The sequence below is a fragment of the Artibeus jamaicensis genome, unplaced genomic scaffold (assembly GCF_021234435.1).
Source record: "Artibeus jamaicensis isolate MK-2021 breed Jamaican fruit bat unplaced genomic scaffold, CSHL_Jam_final contig_415, whole genome shotgun sequence".
NCBI lineage: Eukaryota > Metazoa > Chordata > Mammalia > Chiroptera > Phyllostomidae > Artibeus > Artibeus jamaicensis.
This window is the reverse complement of record NW_026521823.1, coordinates 26,176,989-26,191,689: the sequence shown is the minus strand read 5'-3', so window position 1 is coordinate 26,191,689 and position 14,701 is coordinate 26,176,989. Positions and strand designations below refer to the sequence as shown.

Genomic DNA, 14,701 nt, shown 5'->3' with positions numbered 1-14,701 from the left:
AAGAGATCATCTAAAATTTAAGGCTAAGCACAAAGTAAATATATTATTTTCAGCCCTGTCCTGTGTGGCTCAATTGGTTGAAGCATCACCTCTTAAACCCAAAGGTCACAGGTTCAATTCTTGGTCAGGGCACATGCCTTCATTGTGGGTTGTGTCCCCAGCTAGGTGTGGCACGCGCAGAAGGCAACGTTGATGTTTCTCTCACATCGATGTCTCTCTCTACCCCCTTCCGCCACTCTCTCTGAAATAAACAAAGGAAGAAAAAACATTATTTGTGTGAGCATAGAGAGAGTTTCTAATCCATCTTTGCTGGAGGAGAGTAAAAGATAAGGAATAGGGTCAGGATTTAATTATAAAAGTAACAGGGCGACTTAGATATTGCTCTGTGCCTGCATTCACCTTCTCTTTTTCTCACCAGACTCATAACTAGGATTAGTCACAAAATGTCTTAGCAGAAAAAGTGTTATGCTTCCTAAGAAGCACAGAGAATTATACCTAGCCTATGCCAGAAGAGAATTATGGGACTTGGTCTTGAGTTACCGTATCAAGAGAGGTACAACATAAAGTTTTATGACAGATTTTATCTATACATGAGCCTATTTCCAGAATGCAAGAAACTGAGAAAATGGTGTTAACTGTTGCCAGGATGCCTCTTGGAACATTGGATAGCGTGATGGGTTATACTGAGGAAGTAGAAATTTTAAGGTAATTATAGAAAGTTGTAGAAAGAGGAACCTAAAAGCTCTAGAAATTGGATATGCTGGATTGTGCAAAGAATAGTTGTCCATTGTGTTTTTTGGGAGGACTTGAGTGATACTGTTACCAATGCCATAAATAATGTGATAAGGGTGACGCTAATGCTATCGAGGGTGGCACTTGGTGGCACCTATTTTGTAGAGCAGAGCTGATGGTAGGAGCTGTTTTTATAAATGTAAGGGCCTTTACATCAAAGTGGATAATAGGATTTTGGAATAATGGAGGAGAGGAGGCAGTGCTTAACTGTCAGGTTTAAGGCACACAATTACAAAATAAGTAGCAAAAGTCAGAGCAGCAGCCAACTTGACTTAAACACCAGAAGTTATGGAAATAGGTCATTGAACATGACCTCCCTGGGGTCAAGGTAGATTGGCAACTATCAAGGATGTTCTACCTATAGAATCAAAAGCTATCAAGGCTGAGTACAATGTTCCCTTACCAATTTCTGGACATGTGTCCATATTCTCACTGGGAACTTATTGATAATAGGAAAAAATCAAGACTTCAGAAAGAACAACCCTGAAACACCACATCAAACTAAAAAAAAAAAAAAAAAACCTAGTTATTTACTTGGTAACTATATCCTGGGTAAGGATAAATATCCCAATATTTTCAAGACCCTTAGACTCGAAATACAATCAAGACTACTGCAGGAGTGGGAACACAATGGAACTGAGTAATAAATAAGTTTCATTTGCCAACTTCTGAATATATAATTAGAATAAATATTCCTGTTAGTTGAGAAAATTCTCTACCACTGCCACCTGCACAACACACATAATTTCTATAGATAATAGGTTAATAGTGGGAACAACTGAATAAAAAAAAACCTCTGAATTCACCCCCTTTGTAACCATTATAGGAGAACAGAACAAGGAAAATCAAAATGATCACATTCCAGAGATGTCAGATTTTAGTACCTATGACAATAACTTAAAATATGAAGGGTTAGTGGTCTATTTCTTTATGTAATTCACCACTCTAGCCCCTACAAAATTTATATGTATGGTAGATGATCATAGTAGACTACCATAAATTTAACCATGTAGAATCCTCAAGTGCAAATGTGCAGCTGGGTATACTTGATAAAGTAGATTACCAGGGTCTCTGGTACCATGTAGGTAGCCCTGCTCTGTCAAGTGGTTTATTTTCTATTCACATCAGAGGTGAGGATCAGAGAATTTAAAATTCAAGTTGAAGAGACAAGAGTCTACATTTGCAGTCCTACCCTGGGGCTATGTTAAATCTCCTACTCTATCATAGTTATAGCTGGAAGGGATATAGGTAATCCTATGCACATTCTATAAACATCACCTTGTTCTAGATGATATATTGGTAACTGCATTAGATGAGCAAGAAGTAGCAAATGCATTGGGGAGTTAGTAAAGATATGTGTATTTCAGAACCTGGGAGATAAAAGCAAATCAATGAAGATTCACTGACTCACCTCATGTACAAAGAGTTTATCTCCATTTTCTGATGTTCGATTGCTGATAGCTTTTAAGCCTCATTCATTCCTCTTCCCCTTTTGCTGAGTATATGTGGACAAGCTGTTAAGAATATCCATTGTCTTTCTCCTTCGGTGCCAGGGAGAATTTCAAATCACATTAAGGGTTTTCACTGGGTAGACACTCTCTAACGATCACCCTTATGTCCCTAAGCTAATCTCCCCTCTTTGATCTCTCAATCATTTTCAACCCTGCTTTGGAACCTTCCCGATTTTTCACGAAGTGTCATTATGTAAACATGATGATAGGATATGTTTTTCACATCCTCCTGGGGAGGGTGTGAAGTTTAGACATCTGAACTCAATTCTGTGTGGGTGTCCCTTCTGTCTTCACAGGATGGGGACACACCCCCCACATCCCTACAATCTCAGGGCTCCCGGTTCTGCAGCATGCTGAGATACTCCTTTTATTATTTCATCTTGCAGTGCCCACCTCTAAGAATGAAATACACATCTCAGCTTTTATACTGTAAAAATAAATAAATTACCCAATGTGTTCACTGTGTGTCACTAGTGGTAGAGGTAATATATAGCATGCAAATATGGAATTCGAAGACATATGTAAGGAGTGTGTAGGAGGCATTATAAGTAGGTGACAGCATTAATACACTATTCTGCTTGAAATAAACAAAGAGAATGTCACTATTCTGCATGGATACAAAACTGTGTTTAGATTAATAATGTAGCTCATGGGAATGATGGCATTTACTAGTGTTTACGGAGAGTTAACCTTATCAAATAATTAATCTAATCACTAAGAGCAACATGTTGTATATACTCATTTTAGAGAAAAGCATATACACACTATCTTGAAAACTACAAAGGCTACTATCAAATCCATAGATATTATAGAATGACATTTTCCCTAACATTCAACTCTATTTTGACAGGTCCAGAATACATATTGTTCTATCATTTTCCTTTGTTAAAAGTATGTTTTTAAAACCATATAAATCATCTAAAAGCCAGTGAATTACTCAGATGTTACTGCTACTAGTTTTTAAAGTTTTCTTAAATTAAAATTCTTACAACCAAAAGTATCATTCAGCTGTGCTACATCATGTCTTAATCATTCACAAATGTACATGCCAAAGAACAATAACTTAAGTAAATCGAGCTTTACCAGTTCTTCAAATATTTATAATTTATTAGCATTAGTTGTATACTTGCCACCATTTTAACCAACCTTTTTAAAATTACTGTAACAAGATAATTAAAAGTATAAGAAGACAGTTTTGAAGACTTTACTAGAGGAGATCTCCAGACACATACTTTGAACAGTCAATGTTGGCTTGATTTAGACTCATCGATTATCCAGATGCTTACCTTATTCAGCCATTTGCACCTGAATTAGTTGAAAAGAAAAACTGTTTAGTTTACTAAAACTCAGATGAGACCAAGTATATGTACTAAATTCAAATTTTCAATTGAAGGGGAAATACGTACTTCATTTAACGTCTGAAAGCTGTCATGACATCTACATGATTGATAAATAAAATGCATCCTGAGTATAGTTTATTAATATGGGATCGTATTAAAGATAGGTAGATATGAATAAGCATATGTAATTACATCAAATGATCTCATCCCAAGAAACTGCTGGATTTTCAGAGTTATATTTTTAGTTGAAAATCTCAGAACCTCTACCTGGAAAGTAAATCTCCATTTTGTATGACTTTATGCCGTACTCATTGTCTAGAAATAGAGATGTGCTTCACCAGTATTAATGCTTATTGTTGTTATGACTGAGTGAAGAGAGTACGCTTTGAAATCAAACACAACTGCCCTTCTATTAGAAAACTGTTTTACTCTGTCTTAAAAATATATGTATTGAGTAGTATAAATTAGAATCAATTGTTTTAGCTTTATTATTCTATTTAGCTGTGGAGCTTAAGAAATAATTATAAAAATAATAGTTGATTCTGTAGTATAATTATATTACTTCCTGTCTAAGATAAACACTGGGTACAAGGTATAGGAATGCACTTAAGTCACTTGTGATACAAAAATAAAAATTTCACAGGAAAATCTTCACACCTCTCTGATTGGTATACAATCTTATGTGTGAATGCCAGCTCTTGCTGAGACAGGCCTCACCTGTAGAAAGTTATAACAAGAAATTCTTAAAGTGGATTTCAGTGCTTATTTAATAAAAAATGATTTTCTTTAAATCAGAAAAAGTATTTCCTATGAAATATTGGATGGGGTTGTCTTTCTGTTTAAAACCTTACACTGGCTTCCCTTTGCATACAAAACAAAATTCAAACTCCCTCCACTGACCCGTAAGGCACTATGTTTATAACTCATGCCTGTGTCTCACCTAATACAAGGCTCAATCCTGCCAGATAACGTCAAGGCATACCGGTCTTCTGTGTGTGTTTATAGCCTTCCATGCCCATTTTCTCCTGTTATTTATCTGTGCTCTAAGGCCATTCTGCTACAACTGGCCCTTTGCACTCAGCTGGAATATCAGCATCTGTGATGTCTTCTTTGGCACACCAATTTCATACAGTTCCAGTCACCTTCTGTCACGCTATTGTGCCTGATATCTTTTCATGTCACTCTAAACAACATGAAAGTATCTTGTTTATAAAATTATCTCTGCAGGTAAGTGTGTGTTCTCTCTCTACTCCATAATAGAATAATATAACATGCATACAGCATCTGTATTCTCTGACTTTAGAATATGATCTGATACATAGGACTCACTCGCCAATATGTGTTTCCCAACAAAATAAATGATTACATAAAGGCACAGTAACCACATTAAGTTTGTCTTATTTTCTTTCTTTGCTTTCTGCCCTCTTCTTTCTTTCTTTTTTTCTTCTTTTTCTTTCTTTAATTTAAAATTTCTGCCGTAATGTGCCACTTACCGCAATGATAATGGTAACACTTTAAATATAACTATTGTTGAAGTTGAGGAAACATGTCTCAATGGTGTCATTTTATGTCAGTTATATTTTCTTATTTTCTATAATTTGATGCTGTGTGAGGATGCTGAGCAGGAAGAAAAGGTGAACTATACCTAGGTATATTAGGTAGTCTTAATGCAAAATATAAACCAAAAGTATATCGAGCTCTTCGTGGGTTGGTTTCTACTTCCATATGATTAAGGGGTTCCTTGTTGACTCCCTTGACTCTGCTCCTTGTGTGCACACAGCTGGTAAAATGAAGAAAATAGAATGTAAACTAATATACCCAACTCTTCCCAACCTTTGTCTGCTCCCATGCTTTCAGTGAGAAAGAGCCAAAAACATATAGAAATGCATATGTTTCTGAACACAATGCATTTTCATTCGGGGGGATCATATCTTTTTACTCTGTGTTTGCTGGGACAGATACTTTTTAAAAAATAACATGTCACCTGATATGCAACTACTGATCTAAACCTGTGAGCAATGACCAGCAAAGGAAGTTGAAGTTTAACTGGCAGGGCCAGGTATTCACCTCACTCTCCTTTATCTCAGGGCTGTGTTTCCTTGTTGGCCCCCACTCCTGGTATACTGTATCAGAACCTGATGTGCCCTCAGTCTCATAGGACGTGACCAGTGCTAGTCCATGCAATTTACTGCAGCTGGTTGAGCAAGAATTAGAAGCTATTTTATTCATTCATGAGACACATATGTGCTGGAAGGTGGCAAATAAATGTCATAGAAATTCAGGAGCCCTGCCTCATAAACCTTCTGTGTATGCAGTGGCCAGGGACTTGTTGAAACATTGTATGAAAGGGGCCACACTGCTGCCTCCAGCACTCCCTACCTCTAAAAAAGAGGCAAATTTCCTAGGGAGCTTTTTTGCGTTTGTGGAGTTCACACTTACCTCCCTGAAAGTGTTCCTGTTTCTGGTGGAGTGCAGGGAAAAGAGAAGGATCTGAATCAGGCTGGTGATACTATGCGAGCTACTTTGCTACTTGGATCACAGGACACAGGAGATAAACTGGTCCTAGGAATGTATCAGTCAGATAAGGTTGATCTACGGAGCCTTTGGCAGACCACCATGAGTGAATCCAGTGTAGAACTTCGGAGTCTGGAGTAAATATATGTCTTCCACAGCAAATAAAAAGTTGCCCCTGAAGAAACACCTTCAGGCTTGCCACGGAGCCAGGACAGAAACACAATGTGGGACCACAGGCAACATCATGAACTTGAACTTCTCTTACCTTCTACGCCAGCAATTTTCAAACTTTTTCACCACATGGCACCCATAACCCAATACTAAAATTCTGTGGTATACCAAAAATATGTAATAATTTTTGCAGATCTGAAAAAAATAGTTATAATTTTGATTCATTCATAGCAACAGCTATTATTGTGTTGGCTCTGGTTATTTTTTAATTTAGCCATCTAAGGGAAAAGAGGTCAGTGAACCTGAGTAAATAGTCAGGTATGTATGTTTGCTTTTTTCCCCATGAACACGGGTTTTATTTGGGACCTGGTGGGATAAGAGAGGGAAGAGCGAAGACTGGTGGATACATTGGGGGAGGGGCTTCTCAGCTTGCTTTCTAATTTAGGGTGTGTCTTGTGGAGGTGAGGATGAGCGAGAACCGCTAGAGAAGTGAGAGAGAAGAAAAGGGAAGGTCACGGAATGGACACTTTCCTTAGGGAAGGAAGCCAGGACCAGGGTATGGGGACTGGGGGCGGGGAGGGATGACACCCCTGAGGCTCAACCCAGGTGTCTTCATGCCGGTTTTCTCAGAGCCCCTGCCCTACTTTATCTTCTGGCCCACATGACTGCCGTGCTGGCTCCCTCAGCTTCCTGTGGAAGGGGGGCATCCTCTGCCTCTGGGTCCCTTGTCTAGGAGAATTCTTCACTCAGCCTGCCCCAAAGTCCCAGCCAGAGTCAGGAGGTCAGCAAGCCAAGGTGCAGGCAGAAAAACCGTTGTGCCCTTCACCAGCCCTCCTGACACCCTGCCCCTCCTTGGCTCCTCACATGAGGTCACGGCTCTTGACTCAGTCAAGGGTACCCTGCCTTCTTTTGGGTTGCCCTAGTTGGGCTGTTCCTGGTGTGAGTCAGTGTGGAGCAGCTGCCTGTGGCCATGGCCAAAGGAGGCCACAGGGCCGCGTGGAAGATGTCCCTGACACTGAACCAAGAGACCGAAGACAGTAGCACTCGGCATAGGACTCGGCCTCACCTGCCTGGCCAGCACTGGCCCCGCTCATGTGTAACAGGGATGGGCCACTGTGTGGACAGCTGCCTCAGTGTGTCCAGGTTGGTCAGCATGTCCAGCTTACAGCCAGCCAGCACAACCTTGGCATTGGTGCTAAAATCCCGAGTGTCTCTTAGACTCTTTTTGCAGACACTGTCCAGTGTTTCTGGTCCACTGATGTCCAAGCAGATGAGAACAGTGTCTGAATCGGGATAGGCCAGGCTTTGCAGGTTACCATAGTAAGAGGAACCTGATGTGTCCCATAGTCTTAGTTCAGTGGTTGTCTATTTCAAACCTTGGGGTGTAGTTCTCAAACATGGTGGGGACATAACTCCAGGAGTAGGCAGCCTTGGCAAACACCTTTGGCATCACACCGTACACCACCCCAACAGGACCTTGAAGCAGCCTCTCTGCCCCTCCATCATTCCTACTACATCCCCCCCAACAGTGCAGCACCCCTCCCAGCCTCCACCTTGCTGCAAACACCAGCATCCTTGGGGCCCTGCAGGGCACAGCTTTCATGCCCCCCTGCCCCACCCCAGTTTTCTAAAAATTCTTGTAGTATTCAAGTTGCAAAATTGCTGCTCTGCACCATAAGGTTGGATGTACAAAGCAGTGTTCCATTATCAGTGGGCACTGGTACATATTAAATTGGCCTTAAGCACACCCTGAGGGAACAATTAATTTGCTTGAACAAGAGGTTAACAATACATATTTCCTGCTTAATTTCTATCTCATTCCATACCGGTACCCCCTAGAGATTCTTATGATCAGAGCGAGAAAGTAGTTCAGGATTGTTTTAAATACACGTAGAGCTCTATGTATTTGACTGCCGTACCGTGGGCAGCTCTTGCATGCACGGTGGTCCTGAGAACAGGAGGGGGGAAATCTTCTCTGGGGCTGAATATCTGGCTGTTTATTTTACCTGGAAGATGAGAAGACAGGCAGGTAGATACATGTGCTATGTATTTACACTATTGATAGACAAAAACTAATGGTTTTGCTGTATGGTCCGGACCTCAGAATAATTTAATTAAAAAAGGGACAAAAAGGACCGAAGAAGATGTCTGTGGATTGACATCTCTGAATGGCCTCTAAAAATTAATTTGCTTAAGTCATTTAGTTATTATTTGTTACATTGTTTTAAGTAATTAAGGTATTTGTTTGCCCTGTAAAGACTTAAGAAAGAAAAGCTTCAGAAGAGAAGGATTTTAATAACCAGCTGGACACCCCTGTTGTTTCTCTTACAGATTTTGCAAGTAGTGAAAATGTGTCTGTGGGGCAGGGATGTGGCGAAGGGAGTCAGGCATGGCGTTAGCAACATGGACCTTGAAACACCCAGGCTTATCTGATTAGAGTAACTACCGATTCCCCAGCCTGCTCGTAACAGAGACACACATTGAGCTGTTGTTACAAGGCCACACCTCAGCACTCTGCTCCCTCTCTGGAGTCAGAGTGAATCTACTTGAAAGCTCTTCGTAAAAAAGAAACAATGTTTTATTCTAACTGGAAAGGATGCTTAGTCTGCATATGCGTTTTCATTTCCTGCCTGCAATACTTCCTCCGATATCACCATCTGTAGACATAAAAGCGTGCCCCCCCGTCACTGTATTTCACAAGCACATTTGACCAGGGAGATGGCTTCTAGGTAACGAAGCATGACATTCTGCTCATCCTCATGGAATTCACCGTCGAACACTGCACCCCACCACTCTGAAGTGTAGGGAGGCTGAGAACAGAATGTTCTTTTGAACAGTAAATTCCTTTGCCAGCTTGGTGGCACATTGCAGTTGGAATATTGATCTTCAAGGAAAAAAAAAGGTCTGAATTAGGGACTGGTATAAGATGCTTTCTCCAAGTGCCAGAATAAATTACCTAGGAATCAAGAGGTGAAGCTGGGAGCTCTCCTGCCATCCTTGTCTCTAACGAACCACTATCGAAACATTTCCTTCTCTTCCCAACGGCTCCGGGTCCTGCTGTTCTAGAGATCTTCATGCAGAGGCGAGAAACACTGTTATCAGGTGCCTTGAAAATAGAGCCGGCAGACTAAAAGCTGAGCTGGTCTCCTGGCCACACTAATCCCACACAATCCAAACAACATGCAAAAAAAGCGAGTTACTCTACCAATGGGCGTGATTGATGCTACGTATCAGGTGGAAATTTGGTTACTACTAATTGGGTCAAGGAAGCTTATGTCTGAGATTCGGGTGCTCCTTGATAGTCCCATATACTTCACTAAAACTTAATGAAAAGCTATAAAACCTTAAAATATGCATGGCTTTTAATAGCACAGAAACTTCAGGAGTAAAATGGAACATCACCCATTAACAAAGAGCTGCACTAATTGGGATACATGCTAAAGCCAAAATAAATATGGAATGGGAAGTGGAAGAAAACAATTATGCATACAGCTATGACCATGTGAACAGCTATAGAAATAGTATTTATTATGATTTCTTCCTTCCTTTAATGTAAATATACAGATTTTATGAATTTGTATGTCAGACCCTCCTTTTCTTCTTTTCCTCACATTTTTCTATCGCAATCATAAGATGTATTGATAGTGATTAAATGTGCATCTCAGTATTAAAGTTATATGATTCCCAAGGGTGAGTGTGACTAATGGCAGGAAAGCAATGCCCATCACACAGTAAAGCGTATCAAGAGATATTGTATACCTGATCCTGGGGAGAGAAGTAGTGTGGTTTTGATTATACGAGGGACTGTTGCATCATTTTAGATGCAATTCTTGAACAATTCTGTCATCATCTTTTCATGTAAAGGAAGAATGTCTAAAAGAGTGTGTATGGATACTGAGACAATATTTGGACTGTGCTGCATTATACTATATGAACTTTGTTTAACTGCAGACTACCTTTCAAAGAAACCAGTGAAATGGTCCAGGTTAGCATCACCACAAAGACTCCAGCATTTTTTATCTATAAAGATCACCACCATTAAATATGGTTAAAGGCAAATGCCTCGTTGATCAATGGTTTCAAGCTTGTCTTTGCTCTTCTCCACACTTCAATACACTGCTAATTTTTTTAAGCTGTCCTGCCCACGGACGTAAGCTGGGCTGTATAGCTGAAAGGATGGTGACCACAGAGAAGTCGCAATTCTCCTAGGCTTGTCCACTCATCCCCATCCCACAGTCTGCTGGGACAGATGGGTGTGCTTGGATTCTTGGGTTCCTTGCAGGCTGACACTTGTTCAGTTTGACTAAAGTTTAGACAGGCTTCAATCAGTCTTTAAGTCCATGACCGTTATTTCTTTTAGAGTACTTATGTAGAACATATGTAATTGTAAATTCTTTCTCTGCCTCTTGGAAATACATTTTTAAGTTCTTGCCAGTTTTATAAAGTAAAAATGCCTTTGTGAAAGACCTCGGAACCATCTTTTTGAAATATAAACATCAGAGAAGATAATTCTCCTATCCCCCAGTCTTTGTGGAAAGTTGGGAGCTTAACATTCCTGAACACCAATTCGTGAATACAGATGGTGTAATTTACAGAGGAAATATCGGCAAACTCGGGAATGACTTAACATGCCTGACACAGTCTGTTGATTGCCCTCCTTGTAACGTCTTCAGCATCTTATCCAGCACTAAAAAAAAATTCCCTGCCCTTCATTTCAGTGGAGTTGGACCCAGACTGAGTTCTTTTCTCTTCTTCCCTGTTGCAATAGCCTTGAACAAATCTTTTTCCCTGATTAAACTTGTCCAGTGCAATTTTTTTCTTGACTCCTCACATAAAGTCGAGGTAACAAACCTAATTATAAGGCAGATATGGACACCTGATGCAGGAATATTCCTCATGCTTTGTTCAGACGCAAAGCAGAGTTCATGAATTTGACCACCCGTAGACAACCTAGCACTAGAATAATCAAAAAACAGCAGCTGACATTCTGAGTTGAGTAAATCGAACACTTTAATGTGAAGACACCTTTTTACCAGAATTCAAACTCAGTATCACAGGATGGCAGCTCTCCTTGTAAAGTTGCAAAAGATTAAAGACTAGAAGACAATTTATGTGAAAGAAATATTGAAAGGCTTGAATATTACCAAAAAATGCAAAGCTTGCTCAACGATAAGGTCATAATTATTCTTGGATTTCCTCCGACAGTCTCTATAGACATTGGATATGAATGTTAGCCAGCAAATTTGAAGTGCACAGGGGAAGCCGGCATCCAGCTGACTGGAAATTCCAGCAAGAGCTGATGTTACAGTTTTGAGTCCTCAGGCAGCCTGGAGGCAGACTTCCTTTTTGGAGACCCTGAGGCGTTTCTCAAGGCCATCACCTGATTAGAGGAGGCCCACCTACACTAGGGGTGGTAACTGCTTTCTTCAATGTCTACGGATTGAAATATTAATCACCTCTCAAATAATGCCTTCACAGCAACATCGAGATTGGTGCAAACAACTGCACATGGTAGCCTAGCTAAGCTGATATGTAGAATTAACCATTACATTAAGTAAAGATCAGAGATGGGCTGCTTCGGAAGTTGTACTTTTTCCATGTGTGAATCACAGTATGTAAATATTATCATCTGTAATATTTAGAATATTAGGTAGTATTTTTCAGTGCAAGCATTTTATATAGGTAGTGTTTTATCTTCATACATTCACAAAAGAATAGTTTCTATGTTTATGTTCAATATCAAGAAAATACATTTGAGCCCTGACAGTGTGGCTAGGTTGGTTGGGCAACCCAAGGCGAAGGGTCTCGAGTTTGATTCCCAGTCAGGGTCCATGACTAGGTTGTGGTCGTGAGCTGGGTCCCTGCAAGAGGCAACCAATAGATAATTCTCTCCCTCTCATTCTCCCTTCCTTCTCTCTCTAAAAATAAATAAATAAAATCTTTAAAAAAAGAGTCATAGAGAATTTGGACAACTTGCTCAAGTTAATTTACCTGACAAGTGTGGGGATGGACTGTAAGTCTTTACTGTTCAATGCAATAATTATTACCCATGTATGGATATGGAGAACACAGAATGTGGCTAGTCAAAATAGTAAAAGGAAACATGATATTCATTTTAATAATATATTCTATTTACCATAATGTGTCCAAAATAGTTTTTCAGCATATCATCAATGGAAAATAATTGAGATATTTTACCGTTGTTAATATCATATCTTTCTGTTTCTTTCTCTTTTTTTTAAATGTGGTTACTAGAAAGTTTAAAATTATTCATGTGTCTGTTGTTATACTTCTCCTGGACATTAATCAGAGCACTTACCTTTCCTAAAGAGGGTGTCCCACTTACAATATGGTCTTCTTATGTATAAGGTGTGGCTCGTTATTGCTTGATAACAATTAGCAGGCAAGACTTAATTAGATTAGTTTATAATCACTTACTATCTGCCAAGACTTTTATTTTGCACCACAGAATAAAGATGTCTAGATATCAACAGAAATCTGGGTACACATTTATTTTGGTTTTATCTGTTAAAGCCTTTACCTGGTGTAAAGGCTTCATTTGACCTGCTCGCTCGGTATTAGGGAAATTAATTTTGTCTCTGGGCTTTCATCCTCTATGTTTTATGGGTTGTGGTGTATTTTCAAGTTCATTATTAGACAATGCCTAACTGCAACAGTAAATATTGATTAATCATGTACATAGATCATTGACTGCTTTGAAACTAAGTAATTTTAAATAAACCACAGATCCAGAAACTTTTATTTTAGTAAAAAGCAATGGATAAACATTAGGTATTTCAAATTCTGAACTTGTAAAGAACTATGAACACCATAGAGTACTGAATAGCTTAACCTATTGGACTCAGCTACCAAAATTCCAGATCAGAATTTTGGCACTGTTAGAAAAACAGTACCAGTTTTAATTTTGTATTAACTTTCTGACAATACCATTTGATGTGGGAAGTTTTGAAGCTTCCTGGGCTTTTAAAAAGCAACTAATAATAACACTGCCAAGAAAAAGAATATTACTAGGTAAAACTCAAAATAATGCCTGTAATGGCAACAACAGATATGACTAGAAGAACTAAAAGGGGAAGTTAAGAGTTTTTATCATAAAAAATGTTCTACAAGACTTTTCTGAGGAATTAAAAGAGAGCTTTATTCTGATATAATACAATTTGCAAATCAGACAATGTAGCCTTTGGAATTAACCAGAGATTTGCGTTGAGGTGAGAAGAAACAAGGCAAGAGTTTTAGATGCGAGAGCTGTAGGAGCTGAGGATCCCAGGGATGGGTTGCTGCTAAGAGAACAAGACCATAAACTTGCATAGTTCATTGTCTCATTGGTGGGAGCAACTTCAGTCTCACAGGCTGGCTGACTCCGTGGTCAGCAAGTGGTGTTTTGAGGAGAACAGTGGGTAATTTTGGTTGGCCCGTGGTCAGCAGGTAGAGTCATGGGGTGTGGCTAACAGTCACCAGGCAGCGTCAGCACAGTGGCGGGGGGGGGGGCATGAAGTGTGGGACCACACCTCAGTCTTCCTTGGAGTCTACAAAATAAACTAGTAAGATAAGTTTTGTGGTGGAAAGGACAGTGCAGGAAATTGCAGAAGACTTTAGACCTTGGATCACAGGATTATGCCATCAGAATCCTCACTAGGCACTAAATCACAGTCTCTTTTAAGGTTTTGTTAAACTACTTTTTTTATTCATGTTTTCAAAAGAAAACTGACCACAAATTAATAAAAAGTGGTCTAACCAAAATGCAAGCCTATTTTCTTCTGCACTTAAATGCATTTGATTTTTGAGTAAATTCAAACACATCTGTGAACACAGTTTGAATTATTCACTTATGTCATTTTTGCAACCTTAATTGTCTTTTACATATTTAATTTATTCTTCAAGTAACTTCCCCCTGAGTAGGGTCAGCAAAGCATTGCAGTAAAACCACATCAGACCTGCTTTTGAAAAGTAACAATTCATCAGATGACTGGCACACCCTTTTTTCTTTTCATTGTTTTTTTTTTCCTTTGGAACAAAAAGTCTGTGACTGCTTCAGTGCGACAACAGCGGAGTCACGTAATTCTGATGAATACTATCTTGCCTGTAAAGCTTAAAACATATCTAACATGACGATTATCAAAAAAAGCCTGATGAGCTCCTACTAAGAGATTTTGCTTGTCTACCTAAGGCTACCATTTATTTCTCTTTTATTTCCGCCATTGCTACTTATACACTTCTCTAACAAAGAACACATTACACTGTTTCTAAAGTCTGGTATGTATTTGTGTATTTTAGTATGAAACTTGATACACAATACCAGTTTGTAAGATTAGCAATTATTTAATTAATAGCCTTGATTTATTAGATATGAAA

General features: G+C 39.3%; 1 pseudogene; it reads right to left on the bottom strand.

Moving 5' to 3' along the window:
* Window positions 1–7,247: 7,247 nt before the first annotated feature.
* On the bottom strand, window positions 7,248–7,778 carry LOC119049236 (rho-related GTP-binding protein RhoN-like; annotated as a pseudogene).
* Window positions 7,779–14,701: the final 6,923 nt, after the last annotated feature.